A 19,614-nucleotide genomic window follows, 5' to 3' on the forward strand; every position below is an offset into this window, starting at 1 on the left:
TATCCCCCAGGAAACGCTCAAAGCAAACCAGAAACAATGAGAAGATTTACTCTTCTTGTACGTAAGTCGCCATTGTGCCTTTTGTAATAAATACCGACGCAATTTCTGTGTTTCATCATCAAAGTGAAATTCCAAGGGATAGAGTTAAGCTGCAGTAGTGCATCCGAATCTAATACTTATCTCCCAGGAAACTCTCAAAGCAAACCACAAGCAATGAGAAGCTTTACTCTTCTTGTACTTAAGTCGGCATTGTGCCGTTTGTATTAAATCCTGACGCAATTTCAGTGTTTCATCATCGAAGTGAAGGTCCAAGGGATAGAGTAAAGCTGCAGTTGTGAATCGGAATCTCACACAGATCCCCTAGGAAACGCTCAAAGCAGACCACTAACAATGAGAATATTTACTCTTCTTGTACTGATGTCGGCATTGAGCCGTTTTTATTAAATCCCGACGCAACTTCTGTGTTTCATCGTCAATGTGAAGGTCCAAGGGATAGAGTAAGCCTGCAGTAGTGCATCGGAATCTAATACCGATCTCCCTGGAAACGCTCAAAGCAAACCACTAACAATGAGAATATTTACTCTTCTTGTACTTAAGTCGGCATTGTGCCTTTTGTATTAAACCTCGACGCAATATCTGTGTTTCAACGTCAATGTGAATGTCCAAGGGATTTAGTAAAGCTGCAGTAGTGCATCGGAATCTATTACTTATCTCCCAGGAAACGCTCAAAGCAAACCAAAAACATAGAGAAGGCTTACTCTTCTTGTACTTAAGTCGGCATTGTGCCTTTTGTATTAAATCCCAACGCAATTTCTGCGTTTCTTTCTTTGTTTCATCGTCAATGTGAAGGTCCAAGGGAAAGAGTAAAGCTGCAGTAATGCGTCGGAATCTAACACTGATCTCCCAGGAAACGCTCAAAGCTAACCAGAAACAATGAGAAGATGAATACTTCTTGTACTTAATTCGGCATTGTGCCGTTTGAATTAAATCCCGACGCAATTGCTGTGTTTCATCGCCTTTGTGTTCGTCTAAGGAATAGAGTAAAGTTGCAGTAGTGCTTCGGAATCTAATACTTATCTACCAGGTAACGCTCAAAGCAAACCACAAACAATGAGAAGAATTGCTCATCTTGTACTTAAGTCGGAATTGTGCCTTTTGTATTAAATCCCGACGCAATTTCTGTGTTTCGTCCTCAATGTGAAGGTCCAAGGGATAGAGTAAATCGGCAGTAGTGCATCGAAATCTAATACTGATCTCCCAGGAAACGCTCAAAGCAACCAAAAAACATTCTGAATATTTACCCTTCTTGTACTTAAGTCGGCATTGTGCCTTTTGTATTCAATCCCGACGCAATTTCTGTGTTTCATCGCCAATGTGAAAGTCCTAAAGATAGAGTAAAGCTGCAGTAGTGATCGGAATCTAATACTTATTTCCCTGGAAACGCTCAAAGCAAACCACAAACAGTGAGAAGATTTAATCCTCTTGTACTTAAGTCGGCATTTTGCCTTTTGTATTAAATCCTGACGCAATTTCTGTGTTTCTTCGTGAATGTGAAGGTCCAAGGAATAGAGTAAGGCTGCAGTAGTGCATCGGAATCTAATACTGATCTCCCAGGAAAAGCTCAAAACAAACCGCAAACAATGATAAGGTACTCTCTTCTTGTACCTAAGTCGGCAATGTGACTTTTGTATTAAATCCCAACGCAATTTCTGTGTTTCATGAACAATGTGATTGTCCAAGGGATAGAGTAATGCTGCAGTAGTGCATCGGAATCTAATTCTTATCTCGCAGGCAACGCGCAAATCAAACAAGAAACAATGAAATGATTTACTCTTCTTGTACTTCAGGCAGCATTCTGCCTTTTGTATTAAATCCCGACAACATTTCTGTGTTTCATCATCAATGTGAAGGTCCAAGGGATAGAGTAAAGCTGCAGTAGTGCATCGGAATCTCAAACTGATCCCCAAGGAAACGCTCAAAGCAAACCACTAACCATGAGAAGCTTTACTCTTTTTGTACTGAAGTCCGCATTGAGCCGTTTGTTTTAAATCCCGACTCAACTTATGTGTTTCATCGTCAATGTGAAGGTCCAAGGGATAGAGTAAGACTGCAATAGTGCATCGGAATCTAATACCAATCTCACAGGATACGCTCAAAGCACACCACAAACAATGAGAAGATAATCACTTCTTGTACTTATGTCGGCATTTTGCCTTTTGTATTAATTCCCGATGCAGTTTCTGTGTTTCATCGTCAATGTGAAGGTCCAAGAAATAGAGATAAAGCTGCAGTAGAGCATGGGAATCTTATACTGATCTCCAAGGAAACGCTCAAAGTAAACCACAAACAATGAGGAGGTTTACTCTTCGTGTACTTAAGTCGGCATTGTGCCTTTTGTATTTAATCTCGACGCAATATCTGTGTTTCAACGTCAATGTGAAGGTCCAACAGAGTGAGTAAAGCTGCAGTAGTGCATCGGAATCTAATATTTATCTCCCAGGAAACGCTCAAAGCAAACCAAAAACATTGAGAAGATTTACTCTTCTTGTACTTAAGTCGGCATTGTGCCTTTTGTATTAAATCCCGACGCAATTTCTGCGTTTCTTTCTGTGTTTCATGGTCAATGAGAAGGAGCAAGGGATAGAGTAAAGCTGCAGTAGTGCGTCTGAATCTAACACTGATCTCCCAGGAAACGGTCAAAGCAAACCAGAAACAATGAGAAGATGTACACTTCTTGTACTCGAGTAGGCATTGTGCAGTTTGTATAAAATCCCGACGGAATTGCTGTGTTTCATCGCCAATGTGTTCGTCTAAGGAATAGGGTAAAGCTGCAGTTGTGCTTCGGAATCTAATGCTTATCTACCAGGTAACGCTCAAGGCAATCCACAAACAATGAGGAGAATTGCTCATCTTGTACTTATGTCGGCATTGTGCCTTTGTTTTGAATTCCGACGCAATGTCTGTGTATCATCGTCAATGTGAAGGTCCAAGGTGTAGAGTAAATCTGCAGTAGTGCATCAGAATCTAATACTTATCCCCCAGGAAACGCTCAAAGCAAACCACAAGCAATGAGAAGACTTAATCCTCTTGTACTTAAGTCGGCATTGTGCCATTTGTATAAAAAGTGACGCAATTTCTGTGTTTCATCGTCAAGTTCAAGGTCCAAGGGATAGAGTAATGTTGTAGTAGTGCATCGGAATCTAATACTGATCTCCCAAGAAACGCTCAAATCAAACCACAAACAGTGATAAGGTACGCTCTTCTTGCACTTAAGTCGGCATTGTGACTTTTGTATTAAATCCCGACGCAATTTCTGTGTTTCATCGTCACTGTGATGGTCCAAGGGATAGAGTAAAGCTGCAGTAGTGCATCGGAATCTAATTACTTATCTCGTAGGCAACGCGCAAAGCAAACAGGAAAAAATGAAATGATTTACTCTTCTTGTACTTCAGTCAGCATTGTGCCTTTTGTATTAAATCCCGACGCAATTTCTGTGTTTCATCATCAATGTGAAGCTCCAAGTGATAGAGTAAGGCTGCAGTAGTGCATCGGATTCTAATACTGATCTCCCAGGAAACGCTCAAAGCAAACCACAAATAATGAGAAGATTTACTCATCTTGTACCTTTGTCGGCATAGTGCCTTTTGTATTATATCCCGACGCAATTTTGTGTCTCATCGTCAATGTGAAGGTCCAAGGGATGGAGTAAAGCTGCAGTAGTGCATCGGAATCTAAGACTGATCTCCCAGGAAACGCTCAAAGCAAACCACAAACAATAAGGAGATTTACTCTTGTTGTATTTATGTCGGCATTGTGCCTTTTGTATTAAATGGCGACTCAATTTCTGTGTTTCTTCGTCAATGTGAAGGTCCAAGGGATAGAGTAATGCTGCAGTAGCGCATGCGGATCTAATGCATATCTCCCAGGAAACTCTCAAAGCAAACAACACACAATGAGAAGATTTCCTCTTCTTGTACTTAAGTCGGCATTGTGCCTTTTGTATTAATTCCCGACGCAATTTCTTTGTTTCATCGTCAGTATGAAGGTCCAAGGGATAGAGAAAAGCTGCGGTAGTCCATCCGAATCTAATACTTATCTCCCAGGAAACTCTCTAAGCAAACCACAAACAATGAGAAGATATCCTGTTCTTGTACTTAAGCCGGGATTGTGCGTTTTGTATTAAATCCCGACGCAATATCTGTGTTTCATCGTCAATGCGAACGTCCATGGGGTAGAGTAAATCTGCAGTAGTGCATCGGAATCTAATACTGAACTCCTAGGTAACGCTCAAAGCAAACCACAAACATTGAGGAGATTTACACTTCCTGTACTTAAGTCAGCTTTGTGCCTTTTGTATTAATTCCCGACGCAATTTCTGTGTTTCATCGTCAATGTGAAGGTCCAAGGGATAGAGTAAAACAGCAGTGGTGCATCGGAATTTAATACTGATATCCGAGGAAATGCTCATAGCAAACCAAATACAGTCAGAAGATTTACTCTTCTTGATCTTCAGTCGGCATTGTGCCTTTTTTATTAAATCCCTACGCAATTTCTGAGTTTCATCGTCATGTGAAGGTTCAAGGGATAGCGTTAAGCTGCAGTAATGCATCGAAATCTAATACTTACCTCCCAGGATACGCTCAAAGTACACCAGAAACAATGAGAAGACTTGCTCTTCTTGTACTTATGTCGGCATTGTGCCGTTAGTATTAAATCCTGATGCAATTGCTGTGTTTCATCGCCAATGTGAACGTCTAAGGGATAGAGTAAAGCTGCAGATGTGCATCGGAATCTATTCCTTATCTACCAGGTAACGCTTAAAGCAAACCACAAAAATTAAGAAGATTTACTCATCTTGTACTTAATTCGGTATTCTGCTTTTTGTTATTAATGCCGACGCAACTTCTGTGTTTCATCGTCAATGTGAAGGTCCTAGGGATAGAGTAAAGCTACAGTAGTGCATCAGATTCTAATACTGATCTCCCAGGAAGCGCTCATAGCAAACCAGAAACAATGAGAAGATTAAATCTTCTGGTACTTAAGTCGGCAGTGTGCCGTTTGTATTAAATTCCGACGCAATTGCTGTGTTTCATCGCCAATGTGATCGCCTAAGGGATAGAGTAAACCTGTAGTAGTGCATCGGAATCTAATACTTATCTACCAGGAAACGCTCAAAGCATACCACAAACAATGAGACGATATACTCTTCTTGTACTTAAGTCGGCATTGTGCCTTTTGTATTAAATCAAGACGTAATTTCTGTGTTTCATCGCAGCGTGAAGGTCCAAGGGATAGAGTAATACTGCAGTAGTGCATCGTAATCTAATACTGATCTCCCAGGAAACGATCAAAGCAAACCACAAACAATGAGACGATTTACTCTTCTGGTACTTAAGTCAGCATTGTGCCTTTTGTATTAAATCCCGACGCAATTTCGGTGTTTCATCGTCAATGTGAAGGTCCTAGGCATAGAGTGAAGCTGCAGTAGTGCATCGGAATCTAATACTGATCTCCCAGGAAACGCTCAAATCAAGCCAGAAACAATGATAAGGTATACTCCTCCGGTACTTAATTCGGCATTGTGCCCTTTGTATTAAATCCCGACGTAATTTCTGTGTTTCATCGTCAATGTGATGGTCCAAGGCATAGAGTAAAGCTGCAGTAGTGCATCAGATTCTAATACTGACCTCCCAGGATACGCTCGAAGCAAACCTGAAACAATATGGAGGTCAACTCTTCTTGTACTAAATCGGCATTGTGCCTTTTGCATTAAATCCCGACGCAATTTCTGTGTTTCATCGCAGGGTGAAGGTCCAAGGGATACTGTAATGCTGCAGTAGTGCATCGGAATCTAATACTGATCTTACAGGAAACGCTCAAATCAAGCCATAAACAATGATAAGGTATACTCTTCTGGTACTTAATTCGGCATTGTGCCTTTTTTTTTTAAATCCCTACGCAATTTCTGTGTTTCATCGTCAATGTGTAGGTCCTAGGGATAGAGTAAAGCTGCAGTAGTACGTCGGAATCAAACACTGATCTCCCAGGAAACGCTCAAAGCAAACCAGAAACAATGAGAAGATTGACTCTTCTTGTATTTAAGTCGGTATTGTGCTTTTTGTATAATATCCCGACGCAACTTCTGTGTTTCATCGTCAATGAGAAGGTCCTTGGGATAGAGTAAAGCTGCAGTAGTGCATCGGAATCTAAATCTTATCTCCCAGGAATCGCTCAAAGCAAACCACAAACAATGAGAAGCTTTACTCTACTTGCACGTAAGTCGGCATTGTGTTTTTGTATTAAATCCCGACGCAGATTTCTGTGTTTCATCGTCAATGTGAAGGTAAAAGGGATAGCGTTAAGCTGCAGTGGTGCGTCGGAATCTAATACTGACCTCCCAGGATACACTGAAAGCAAACCAGAAACACTGTGAAGGTCTACTCTTCTTGTACTTAAGTCGGCATTGTGCCTTTTGTATTAAATCCCGACGCAATTTCTGTGTTTTATCGCAGCGTGAAGATCCAAGGGATAGATTAATGCTGCAGTAGTGCATCGGAATGTAATACTGATCACCCAGGAAACGCTCAAAGCAAACCACAAACAATGAGTAGATTTACTCTTCTGGTATGTAAGTCGGCATTGTGCCTTTTGTATTAAATCCCGACGCAATTTCTGTGTTTCATCGTCAATGTGAAGGTCCTAGGGAGTAAAGCTGCAGTAGTCCATCGGAATCTAATACTTATCTCCCAGGAAACGCGCAAAGCAAACCACAAACAATGAGAAGCTTTACTCTTCTGGCACTTAAGTCATCATTGTGCATTTTGTATTAAATGCAGACGCAATTTCTGTGTTTCATCGTTAATATGAAGGTCCAAGGGATAGCGTCAAGCTGCAGTGATACATCGGAATCTAATACTGACCTCCCAGGATACGCTCAAAGCAAACTAGAGACAATGAGAGGATTTGCTCTTCTTGTACTTAAGTCGGCATTGTGCCGTTAGTATTAAATCCTGATGCAATTGCTGTGTTTCTACGCCAATGTGAACGTCTAAACGATAGACTAAAGCTGCAGAACTGCTTCGGAATCTAATACTTATCTAGCAGGTAACGCATAAAGCAAACCACAAAAAATGCGAAGATTTACTCTTCTTGTACTTATGTCGGCATTGTGCCTTTCGTATTAAATCCCGACGCTATTTCTGAGTTTCATCGTCCATTTGAAGGTCCAAGGGATAGAGTAAAACAGCAGTAGTGCATCGGAATTTAATACTGATATCCGAGGAAATGCTCAAAGCAAACCACATACAATCAGAAGATTTACTCTTCTTGAACTTCAGTCCGCATTGTGCTCTTTTTATTAAATCCCTACGCAATTTCTGAGTTTCATCGTCATGTGAAGGTTCAAGGGATAGCGTTAAGCTGCAGTAATGCATCGAAATCTAAAACTTACCTCCCAGGATACGCTCAAAGTACACCAGAAACAATGAGAAGACTTGCTCTTTTTGTACTTAAGTCGGCATTGTGCCGTTAGTATTACATCCTGATGCCATTGCTGTGTTTCATCGCCAATGTGAACGTCTAAGGGATAGAGTAAAGCTGCAGAAGTGCATCGGAATCTATTCCATATCTACCAGGTAACGCTTAAAGCAAACCACAAGAAATGAGATGATTAACTCTTCTTGTACTCAATGTCGGCATTGTGCCTTTTGTATTAAATCCCGACGCAAATTCAGTGTTTCATCGTAATTGTGAGGGTACAAGGGATAGAGTAAAGGTGCAGTAGTGCGTCGGAATCAAACACTGATCTCCCAGGAAACGAACAAAGCATACCAGAAAAAATTAGAAGATTAACTCTTCTTGTACTTAAGTCGGTATTCTGCTATTTGTTATAAATGCCGACGCAACTTCTGTGTTTCATCGTCAATGTGAAGGTCTTAGGGATAGAGTAAAGCTGCAGTAGTGCATCGGATTCTAATACTGATCTCCCAGGAGGCACTCATAGCAAACCAGAAACAATGAGAAGATTAAATCTTCTGGTACTTAAGTCGGCATTGTGCCGTTTGTATTAAATTCCGACGCAATTGCTGTGTTTCATCGCCAATGTGATCGCCTAAGGGATAGAAGAAAGCTGTAGTAGTGCATCGGAATCTAATACTTATCTACCAGGAAACGCTCAAAGCATACCACAAACAATGAGACCATATACTCTTCTTGTACTTAAGTCGGCATTGTGCCTTTTGTTTTAAATCAAGACGTAATTTCTGTGTTTCATCGCAGCGTGAAGGTCCAAGGGATAGAGTAAAGCTGCAGTAGTGCATCGGATTCTAATACTGATCTCCCAGGAAGCGCTCATAGCAAACCAGAAACAATGAGATGATTAACACTTCTGGTATTTAAGTCGGCATTGTGCCGTTTGAATCATATTCCGACGCAATTGCTGTCTTTCATCGCCAATGTGATCGTCTAAGGGATAGAGTAAAGCTGTAGTAGTGCATCGGAATCTAATACTTATCTACCAGGAAACGCTCAAAGCAAACCACAAACAATGAGAAGATATACTCTGCTTGTACTAAAGTCGGCATTGTGCCTTTTGTAATAAATCCCGACAAAATTTCTTTGTCTCATCGCAGCGTGAAGGTCCAAGGGATACAGTAATGCTGCAGTAGTGCATCGGAATCTAATACTGATCTCCCAGGAAACTCTCAAAGCCAACCACAAAGAATGAGACGATTTACTCATCTTGTACTTAAGTCGGCATTGTGCCTTTTGTATTAAATCCGGACGCAATTTCTGCGTTTCATCGTCAATGCGAACGTCCAAGGGATGGAGTAAATCTGCATTAGTGCTTCGGAATCTAATACTGAACTCCCAGGTAACGCTCATAGCAAACCACAAACAATGAGAAGATTTACTCTTCCTGTACTTAGGTCGGCATTGTGCCTTTTGTATTAAATCCCGACGCTATTTCTGAGTTTCATCGTCTATTTGAAGGTCAAATGGATAGAGTAAAACAGCATTAGTGCATCGGAATTTAATACTGATATCCGAAGAAATGCTCAAAGCAAACCACATACAATGAGAAGGTAGACTCTTCTTGAACGTCAGTCGGCATTGTGCCTTTTTTATTAAATCCCTACGCAACTTCTGAGTTTCATCGTCTTGTGAAGGTTCAAGGGATAGCGTTAAGCTGCAGTAATGCATCGAAATCTAATACTTACCTCCCAGGATACGCTCAAAGTTCACCAGAAACAATCAGAAGACATGCGCTTCTTGTACTTAAGTCATCATTGTGCATTTTGTATTAAATGCAGACGCAATATCTGTGTTTCATCGTCAATATGAAGGTCCAAGGGATAGAGTAAAGCTGCAGTAGTGCATCGGATTCTAATACTGATCTCAGAGGAAGCGCTTATAGCAAACCAGAAACAATGAGAAGATTAACTCTTCTGGTACTTAAGTCGGCATTGTGCCGTTTGTATCACATTCCGACGCAATTGCTGTCTTTCATCGCCAAAGTGATCGTCTAAGGGATAGAGTAAAGCTGAAGTAGTGCATCGGAATCTAATACTTATCTACCAGGAAACGCTCAAAGCAAACCACAAACAATGAGAAGATATACTCTTCTTGTACTAAAGTCGGCATTGTGCCTTTTGTATTAAATCCCGACGAAATTTCTGTGTTTCATCGCAGCGTGAAGGTCCAAGGGATACAGTAATGCTGCAGTAGTGCATCGGAATCTAATACTGATCTTACAGGAAACGCCCAAAGCAAACCACAAACAATGAGAAGATTTACTCTTCTGGTACGTAAGTCAGCACTGTGCCTTTTGTATTAAATCCCGACGCAATTTCTGTGTTTCATCGCAGCGTGAAGATCCAAGGGATAGATTAATGCTGCAGTAGTGCATCGGAATTTAATATTGATCTCTCTGGAAACGCTCAAAGCGAACCACAAACAATGAGAAGATTTACGCTTCTGGTACGTAAGTCGGCATTGTGCCTTTTGTATTAAATCCCGTCGCAATTTCTGTGTTTCATCGTCAATGTGAAGGTCCAAGGCATAGAGTAAAGCTGCAGTAGTGCATCGGAATCTAATACTGAACTACAAGGTAACGCTCAAAGCAAACCACAAACAATGAGAAGATTTACTCTTCCTGTACTTAAGTCGGCGTTGTGCCTTTTGTATTAAATCCCGACGCTATTTCTGTGTTTCGTCGTCTGCAGTAGTGCATCGGAATCAAATATTGATCTCCCAGGAAACGCTCAAATCAAGCCAGAATCAATGATAAAGTATACTCTTCTGGTACTTACATCGGCATTGTGCCTTTTGTATTAAATCCCGACGCAATTTCTCTGTTCCATCGTCAATGTGACGGTCCAAGTGATAGAGAAATGCTGCAGTAGTGCATTCGAATCTAATACTTACCTCCCAGGAAACTCTCAAAGCAAACCACATACAATGAGAAGAGTTACTCTTCTTGTACTTCAGTCGGCATTGTGCCTTTTGTATTAAATCCCGACGCAATTGCTGTCTTTCATCGCCAATGTGATCGTCTAAGGGATAGACTAAAGCTGCAGAACTGCTTCGGAATCTAATACTTATCTAGCAGGTAACGCTTAAAGCAAACCACAAACAATGAGAAGATTTACTCTTCTGGTACGTAAGTCGGCATTGTGCCTTTTGTATTAAATCCCGACGCAATTGCTGTTTTTCATCGTCAATGTCAAGGTCCAAGGCATACAGTAAAGCTGCAGTAGTGCATCGGAAACTAATACTGATCTCCCAGGAAACGCTCAAATCAAGCCAGTAAAAATGATAAGGTATACTCTTCTGGTACTCAATTCGGCATTGTGCCTTTTGTATTAAATCCCGACGCAATTTCTGTGTTTCATCGTCAATGTGAAGGTTAAAATCATAGAGTAATGCTGCAGTAGTGCATCGGAATGTAATACTGATCTCCCAGGAAACGCGCAAATCAAGCCAGAAACAATAATGTGGTATACTCTTCTGGTACTTAAGTTGGCATTGTGCCATTTGTATTAAATCCCGACGCAGTTTCTTTGTTTCATCGACAATATGAAGGTCCAAGGGATACAGAAAAGCTGCAATAGTGCATCCGAATCTAATACTTATCTCCCAGGAAACTCTCAAAGCCAACCACAAAGAATGAGACGATTTACTCATCTTGTACTTAAGTCGGCATTGTGTCTTTTGTATTAAATCCGGACGCAATTTCTGCGTTTCATCGTCAATGCGAACGTCCAAGGGATGGAGTAAATCTGCATTAGTGCTTCGGAATCTAATACTGAACTCCCAGGTAACGCTCATAGCAAACCACAAACAATGAGAAGATTTACTCTTCCTGTACTTAGGTCGGCATTGTGCCTTTTGTATTAAATCCCGACGCTATTTCTGAGTTTCATCGTCTATTTGAAGGTCAAATGGATAGAGTAAAACAGCATTAGTGCATCGGAATTTAATACTGATATCCGAAGAAATGCTCAAAGCAAACCACATACAATGAGAAGGTAGACTCTTCTTGAACGTCAGTCGGCATTGTGCCTTTTTTATTAAATCCCTACGCAACTTCTGAGTTTCATCGTCTTGTGAAGGTTCAAGGGATAGCGTTAAGCTGCAGTAATGCATCGAAATCTAATACTTACCTCCCAGGATACGCTCAAAGTTCACCAGAAACAATCAGAAGACATGCGCTTCTTGTACTTAAGTCATCATTGTGCATTTTGTATTAAATGCAGACGCAATATCTGTGTTTCATCGTCAATATGAAGGTCCAAGGGATAGAGTAAAGCTGCAGTAGTGCATCGGATTCTAATACTGATCTCAGAGGAAGCGCTTATAGCAAACCAGAAACAATGAGAAGATTAACTCTTCTGGTACTTAAGTCGGCATTGTGCCGTTTGTATCACATTCCGACGCAATTGCTGTCTTTCATCGCCAAAGTGATCGTCTAAGGGATAGAGTAAAGCTGAAGTAGTGCATCGGAATCTAATACTTATCTACCAGGAAACGCTCAAAGCAAACCACAAACAATGAGAAGATATACTCTTCTTGTACTAAAGTCGGCATTGTGCCTTTTGTATTAAATCCCGACGAAATTTCTGTGTTTCATCGCAGCGTGAAGGTCCAAGGGATACAGTAATGCTGCAGTAGTGCATCGGAATCTAATACTGATCTTACAGGAAACGCCCAAAGCAAAACACAAACAATGAGAAGATTTACTCTTCTGGTACGTAAGTCAGCACTGTGCCTTTTGTATTAAATCCCGACGCAATTTCTGTGTTTCATCGCAGCGTGAAGATCCAAGGGATAGATTAATGCTGCAGTAGTGCATCGGAATTTAATATTGATCTCTCTGGAAACGCTCAAAGCGAACCACAAACAATGAGAAGATTTACGCTTCTGGTACGTAAGTCGGCATTGTGCCTTTTGTATTAAATCCCGTCGCAATTTCTGTGTTTCATCGTCAATGTGAAGGTCCAAGGCATAGAGTAAAGCTGCAGTAGTGCATCGGAATCTAATACTGAACTCCAAGGTAACGCTCAAAGCAAACCACAAACAATGAGAAGATTTACTCTTCCTGTACTTAAGTCGGCGTTGTGCCTTTTGTATTAAATCCCGACGCTATTTCTGTGTTTCGTCGTCTGCAGTAGTGCATCGGAATCAAATATTGATCTCCCAGGAAACGCTCAAATCAAGCCAGAATCAATGATAAAGTATACTCTTCTGGTACTTAAATCGGCATTGTGCCTTTTGTATTAAATCCCGACGCAATTTCTCTGTTCCATCGTCAATGTGACGGTCCAAGTGATAGAGAAATGCTGCAGTAGTGCATTCGAATCTAATACTTACCTCCCAGGAAACTCTCAAAGCAAACCACATACAATGAGAAGAGTTACTCTTCTTGTACTTCAGTCGGCATTGTGCCTTTTGTATTAAATCCCGACGCAATATCTGTGTTTCATCGTAATTGTGAGAGTCCAAGGGATACAGTAAAGCTGCAGTAATGCGTCGGAATCTAATACTGATCTCCCAGGAAACGCTTAAAGTAAACCAGATACAATGAGAAGATTATCTCTTCTTGTACCTAAGTCGGCATTCCGCTTTTTGTATAAAATCCCGACGCAAATTCTGTGTTTCATCGTCAATGTGAAGGTCGAGGGGATAGAGGAAAGTTGCAGTAGTGCATCGGAATCAAATACATATCTCCCAGGAAACGCTCATAGCAAACCAGAAACAAAGAGATTTACTCTTTTTCTACTTAAGTCATCATTGTGCCGTTTGTATTAAATCCCGACGTAATTTCTGTGTTTCATCGTTAATTTGAAGGTAAAAGGGATAACGTTAAGCTGCAGTAGTGCATCCAAATCTAATACTGACCTCCCAGGATACGCTCAAAGCACACCAGAAACAATGTGAAGGTCCACTCTTCTTGTACTTAAGTCGGCATAGTGCCTTTTGTATTAAATCCCGACGCAATTTCCCCGTTTCATTGTCAATGTGAAGGTACAAGGGATAGAGTAAAGCTGCAGTAGTGCATCGGAATCTAATACCAATCTCCCAGGAAACGCACATAGCAAACCAGAAACAATGAGAAGATTACTTCTTCTGATACTTAAGTCGGCATTGTGCCGATTGTATTAAATCCCGACACAATTGCTGTGTTTCATCGCCAATGTGAACGTCCAAGGGATAGAGTAAAGCTGCAGTAGTGCATCGGAATCTTATACTTTTCTCCCAGGAAACTCTCAAAGCAAACCACAAACAATTGGAAGAATCACTCTTCTTGTACGTAAGTCGGAATAGTGCCTTTTGTATTAAATCCCGACGCAATTTCCCTGTTTCATCGTCAATGTGAAGGTACAAGGGATAGAATAAAGCTGCAGTAGTGCATCAGAATCTAATACTGATCTCACAGGAAACGCTCATAGCAAACCATAAACAATGAGAAGATTATCTCTTCTGGTAATTAAGTCGGGATTGTGCCGTTAGTATTAAATACCGATGCAATTGCTCTTTCAACGCCAATGTGAACGTCTAAGAGATAGAGTAAAGCTGCAGAAGTGAATCGGAATCTAATACATATCTACCAAGTAACGCTCAAAGCAATCCACAAACATTGAGAAGATTTACTCTTCTTGTACTTAAGTCGGCATTGTGCGTTTTGTATTAAATCCCGACGCAATTTCTGTGTTTCATCGTCAATGTGAAGGTCCAAGGGATTGAGTAACGCTGCAGTAGTGCATGGGAATCTAATACTGATCTCCCAGGACACGCTCAAATCAAGACAGAAACAATGATAAGGTATACTCTTCTGGTACTTAAGTCGGCATTGTGCCTTTTGTATTGAATCCCGACGCAATATCTGTGTTTCATAGTTAATGTGATGGTCCTAGGGATAGAGTAAAGCTGCAGTAGTGCATCGAAATCTAATACTTATCTCCCGGGAAAATCTCAAAGCAAGCCACAAACAATGAGAAGCTTTACTCTTCTTGTACGTAAGTTGGCAGTATGCGTTTTGTATTAAATCCCGACGCAATTTCTGTGATTCAAAGTCAATTTGAAGGTCGACGGGATTGAGGAAAGCTGCAGTAGTGTATCGGAATCTAATACTTATCTCCCAGGAAACGCTCATAGCAAACCAGACACAATGAGGAGATTTACTCTTCTGGTACTTAAGTCGGCATTGTTCCGTTTGTATTAATTCCCGACGCTATTGCTGTGATTCATCGCCAATGTGATCGTCTAAGGGACACAGTAAAGCTGCTTTAGTGCGTCGGAATCTAATACTTATCTACCAGGAAACGCTCAAAGCAAACCACAAACAATGAGACGATTTACTCGTCTTGTAATGAAGTCAGCATTGTGTCTTTTGTATTAAATCCCGACACAATTTCTGTGTTTCATCGTCAAAGCGAAGGTCCAAGGGATAGAGTTAGGGTTCAGTAGTGGATCGGAATCTAATACTGATCTCCCAGGAAACGCTCAAAGCAAACCACAAACAATGAGAAGATTCTCTCTTCTTGTACGTAAGTCGGCATTGAGCCTTTTGTATTAAATCCCGACGCAATTTCTGTGCTTCATCGTCTATGTGAAGGTCCAAGGGATAGAGTAAAGCTCCAGTAGAGCACCGGAATCTAATACATATCTCCCAGGAAACGCTCAAATCAAGCCAGAAACAATGATAAGATATACTCTTCTGGTACTTAAGTCGGTATTGTGCTTTTTGTATTAAATCCGGACGCAATAGTGTGTTTCATCGTCAATGTGAAGGTCCAGGGGATAGAGTAAATTTGCAGTAGTGCATCGGAATCTAATACTGATCTCACAGGACACGCTTAAATCAAGCCAAAAACAATGATAAGGTATACTCTTCTGGTACTTAAGTCGGCATAGTGCATTTTTGTATTAAATCCCGACGCAATTTCTGTATTTCATCGACAATGTGAAGCTCCAAGGGATAGAGTAAAGCTGCAGTTGTGCAGCGGAATTTAATACTGATCTCCCAGGAAACGCTCAAATCAAGCCGGAAACAATGAGAAAGTATACTCGTATGGTACTTAACTCGGCATTGTGCTTTTTGTATTATTTCCCGACGCAATTTCTGTGTTTCATCGTCAATGTGAAGGTCCAAGGGATAGAGAGAAGCTGAAGTAGTGCATCCGACCCTAATAATTATCTCCCAGGAAACTCTCAAAGCAAACCACAAATAATGAGAAGATTTACTCTTCTTGTACTTAAGTCGGCATTGTGCTATTTCTATTAAATCGCGACGCAATTCCGTGTTTCATCGTCAATGTGAAGGTCTAAGGGATTGAGTAACGCTGCAGTAGTGCATCGGAATCTAATACTGCTCTCCAACGAAACGCTCAAATCAAGCCAGAAACAATGATAAGGTATACTCTTCTGGTACTTAAGTTGGCATTGTGCCTTTTGTATTAAATCCCACACAATTTCTGTGTTTCGTCGTCAATGTGAAGGTCCAAGGGATAGAGCAATGCTGCAGTAGTGCATCGGAATCTAATATTGATCTCCCAGGAAACGCACAAATCAAGCCAGAAACAATGATAAAGGTTACTTTTCTGGTACTTAAATCGGCATTGTGCCTCTTCTTTTAAATCCCGACGCAATTTCTGTGTTTCATCGTCAATGTGAAAGTCCAAGGGATAGAGAAATGCTGCAGTAGTGCATCCGAATCTAATACTTATCTAGCAGGAAACTCTCAAAGCAAACCACAAACAATGAGAAGATTTATTCTTCTTGTACTTAAGTCGGCATTGTGCCTTTTGTATTAAATCCCGACGCAATTTCTGTGCTTCATCGTCAATGTGAAGGTCCAAGGGATAGCGTTAAGCTGCAGTAATGCATCGGAATCTAATACTGACCTCCCAGGAAACGCTCAAAGCAAACCAGAAACAGTGAGAAGATTTGCTCTTCTTGTACTTAAGTCGGCATTGTGCCGTTAGTATTAAATTCCGTTGCAATTGCTATGTTTCATCGCCAATGTAAACGTCTAAGGGATAGAGTAAAGCTGCAGAAGTGCATCGAAATCTAATACTGGCCTCCCAGGAGACGCTCAGAGCATACCACAAACAATGAGAAGATTTTCTCTTCTTGTACTTAAGACGGCATTGTGCCTTTTGCATTAAATCCCGACGCAATTTCTGTGTTTCATCGTCAATTTGAAGGTCCATGTGATAGAGGAAAGCTGCAATAGTGTATCGGAATCTAATACTTATCTCCCAGGAAACGCTCATATCAAACCAGACACAATGAGAAGATTTACACTTCTTGTACATAAGTCGGCATTGTTCCGTTTGTATTAAATCCCGACGCAAATTCTGTGCTTCATCGTAATTGTGAGGGTCAAAGGGATTGAGTAAAGCTGCAGTAGTACGTCGGAAACTGTCACTGATCTCCCAGGAAACGCTCAAAGCAAACCAGAAACAAAGAGAAGGTTAACTCTTCTTGTACTTAAGTCGGCATTGTTCTTTTTGTATTAAATCCCGACGCAATTTCTGTGTTTCATAGTTAATGTGATGGTCCTAGGGATGGAGTAAAGCTGCAGTGGTGCATCGGAATCTAATACTTATCTCCCGGGAAACGCTCAAAGCAAACCACAAGCAATGAGAAGCTTTCCTCTTCTTGTACGTAAGTCGGCAGTATGCCTTTTGTATTAAATCCCGACGCAATTTCTGTGATTCATAGTCATTTTGAAGGTCGACGGGATAGAGGAAAGCTGCAGTCGTGTATCGGAATCTAATACTTATCTCCCAGGAAACGCTCATAGCAAACCAGACACACTGAGAAGATTTACTCTTCTGGTACTTAAGTCTTCATTGTGTCGTTTGTATTAAAACCCTATGCAATTGCTGTGTTTCATCGCCAATGTGATCGTCTAAGGGATAGAGTAAAGCTGCAGTAGTGCATCGTAATCTAATACTTATCTACCAGGAAACGCTCAAAGCAAACCACAAACAATGAGACGATTTACTCATCTTGCACTTAAGTCGGCATTGTGTCTTTTGTATAAATCCCGACACAATTTCTGTGTTTCATCGTCAATGCGAAGGTCCAAGGGATATAGTTAGGTTTCAGTAATGGATCGGAATCTAATACTGATCTCCCAGGAAACGCTCAAAGCAAACCACAAACAATCAGAAGATTCACTCTTCTTGTACGTAAGTCGGCATTGAGCCTTTTGTATTAAATCCCGACGCAATTTCTGTGTTTCATCGTCAATGTGAGGGTGCTAGGGGTAGAGTAAGGCTGCAGTATTGCATCGGAATCTAATACTGTTCTCCCAGGAAACGTTCAAATCAAGCCAGAGACAATGATAAGGTATACTCTTGTGGTACTTAAGCCGGCATTGTGCCTTTTGTATTATTTCCTGACGTAAATTCTGTGTTTCATCGTAATAGTGAGGGTCCAAGGGATAGAGTAAAGCTGCATTAGTGCGTCGGAATCTAACACTGATCCCCCAGGAAACGCTCAAAGCAAACCAGAAACAATGAGAAGATTAACTCTTCTTGTACTTCACTCGGTATAGTGCCTTTTGTATTAAATCCCGACGCAATTTCTGTGTTTCATCGACAATGTGAATTTCCAAGGGATAGAGTAAAGCAGCAGTTGTGCAGCGGAATTTAATACTGATCTCCCAGGAAACGCTCAAATCAAGCCAGAAACAATGAGAAAGTATACTCGTCTGGTACTTAAGTCGGCATTGTGCCTTTTGTATTAAATTCCACGCAATTTCTGCGTCTCGTCGTCAATGTGAAGGTCCAAGGGATAGAGTAAAGCAGCAGTAGTGCATCGGAATCTAATACTTATCTCCCAGGAAACTCTCAAAGCAAACCACAAACAATGACAAGATTTACTCTTCTTGTACTTAAGTCGGCATTGTGCCTTTTGTATAAATCCCGACGCCATTTCTGTGCTTCATCGTCAATGTGAAGGTCCAAGGGATAGAGTACAGCTGCAGTAGTGCATTGGAATCTAATGCAGATCTCCCAGGAAACGCTCAAATCAAGCCAGAAACATTGATAAGGAATACTCTTGTGGTACTTAATTCGGCATTGTACCTTTTGTATTAAATCCCTTCGCAATTTCTGTTTTTCATCGTCAATGTGAAGGTCCAAGGGATAGAGAAACTGCACTAGTGCATCGGAATCTAATACTTATCCCCCAGGAAACGCTCAAAGCAAACCACAAACAATGAGAAGCTTTATTCTTCTGGTGCTTATGTCGGCATTGTGCATTTTGTATTAAATGCAGACTCAATTTCTGTGTTTCATCGTCAATGTGAAGTTCAAAAATATAGCGTTTAGCTGCAGTAATGCATCGGAATCTAATACTGACCTCCCAGGATACGCTCAAAGCAAACCAGAAACAATGAGAAGATTTGCTCTTCTTGTACTTAAGTCGAAATTGTTCCGTTTGTATTAAATCCCGACGCAAATTCTGTGCTTCATCGTAATTGTGAGGGTCAAAGGGATTGAGTAAAGCTGCAGTAGTGCGTCGGAATCTGTCACTGATCTCCCAGGAAACGCTCAAAGCAAACCAGAAACAAAGAGAAGGTTAACTCTTCTTGTACTTATGTCGGCATTGTTCTTTTTGTATTAAATCCCGACGCAATTTCTGTGTTTCATAGTTAATGTGATGGTCCTAGGGATAGAGTAAAGATGCAGTAGTGCATCGGAATCTAATACTTATCTCCCGGGAAACGCTCAAAGCAAACCACAAACAATGAGAAGCTTTACTCTTCTTGTACGTAAGTCGGCAGTATGCCTTTTGTATTAAATCCCGACGCAATTTCTGTGATTCATAGTCAATTTGAAGGTCGACGGGATAGAGGAAAGCTGCAGTCGTGTATCGGAATCTAATACTTATCTCCCAGGAAACGCTCATAGCAAACCAGACACAATGAGAAGATTTACTCTTCTGGTGCTTAAGTCGGCATTGTGCCGTTTGTATTAAAACCCTACGCAATTGCTGTGTTTCATCGCCAATGTGATCGTCTATGGGATAGAGTAAAGCTGCAGTAGTGCATCGTAATCTAATACTTATCTACCAGGAAACGCTCAAAGCAAACCACAA

The sequence above is a fragment of the Schistocerca piceifrons genome, chromosome X, assembly GCF_021461385.2.
Source record: "Schistocerca piceifrons isolate TAMUIC-IGC-003096 chromosome X, iqSchPice1.1, whole genome shotgun sequence".
In the NCBI taxonomy this organism is placed as follows: domain Eukaryota; kingdom Metazoa; phylum Arthropoda; class Insecta; order Orthoptera; family Acrididae; genus Schistocerca; species Schistocerca piceifrons.